General features: G+C 67.5%; 1 non-coding gene across 1 annotated transcript; it reads right to left on the reverse strand.

Moving 5' to 3' along the window:
* Positions 1-332: 332 nt before the first annotated feature.
* On the reverse strand, positions 333-405 carry TRNAF-GAA (transfer RNA phenylalanine (anticodon GAA)). Its single transcript has one exon. It is a non-coding gene; the product is annotated as a tRNA-Phe (tRNA).
* Between the last annotated feature and the right edge of the window lie 641 nt (positions 406-1046).

Genomic DNA, 1046 nt, shown 5'->3' on the forward strand with positions numbered 1-1046 from the left:
GAGCCAGCGCCGCCCCGGGAACCGCGCGCTGCAGGCCCCCGCGTCTCCGAGCTCCCCGCGCCCCACCCCCCTCCCTCCCGGGCCCCGGCTCCGCGCCGCGCACGCGCAGCAGCGCCTCCGGCGCCCGCCGGGAAGGCGCCCCGGAAGTGGGGTGCGCGCGCCGCCGTTGTCCCCGGGGGCGCCAGGAGTGGCCGTTTCCACTTCTCCTTTCGCGGATCCTTCAAGTCCCGGTTTTCAAGCGGGCCGGCCTTCACGAGCTCGGTTACCCCGGAGAAGGGATTCGCTCGGAATTTGACTACACGTGGACTAAAAAAAAAAAAAGGGGGGGGCGTTGCCGAAACCCGGGATCGAACCAGGGACCTTTAGATCTTCAGTCTAACGCTCTCCCAACTGAGCTATTTCGGCGGCCTCCCGCTCGGCCGTGGAACAGCCTATTACTGCACTCTGCGCCCGCCCCTTCCGCCGCCCCGCGGCCGCTCGCAGGGTCCCGGCCCGGCCGCACGGCAGGCGCGGTTCCGTCGGAGGCCGCCTCGCTCTCTACGAGCCAGGACCGCTCGCCGCGTACCGGTCCCGACTCTCCGCAGCACAGCCCGAATTTCTGGCTTCTAATTACCGACCGCGGGCATCCGGGGCGGGGGGCGGGGCCGGGCGGGCGCGCAGGTCCCCGCAGGCTCGGCCTCCAGGCCCTTCCCGCCGACCCGCGCCTGCCGGGCCTCGGAGCGGCCGGGGCGGGCCGGAGCGTGGAGCCCAACGCAGCCGCCCAGGGATGCTCGCTCCCGGGAATGCCGCCTCGAACCTACCAGCACCTTGCACGGAGCTGGCCTGGCACAAAGCTCGGCGAGCCCATCAGCGCCGATTCCCCGGTGCCAACGCTGCTCCCTGCACCCCCAGACCTGTCCCCGAGGCATCCGCTGCGGGCCCGGCACACACATTCCGCAAAGCCCAAACAGCCTATTGCTTTATATATATATATATATATATATTTTTTTTTTTTCCCTCTCCGATTAATTTGTGATTCTCTAAAAGCAAGTCACGATTCACCTTTT

This window comes from Nyctereutes procyonoides, unplaced genomic scaffold (genome assembly GCF_905146905.1).
Source record: "Nyctereutes procyonoides isolate TBG_1078 unplaced genomic scaffold, NYPRO_anot_genome, whole genome shotgun sequence".
NCBI classification, from domain to species: domain Eukaryota; kingdom Metazoa; phylum Chordata; class Mammalia; order Carnivora; family Canidae; genus Nyctereutes; species Nyctereutes procyonoides.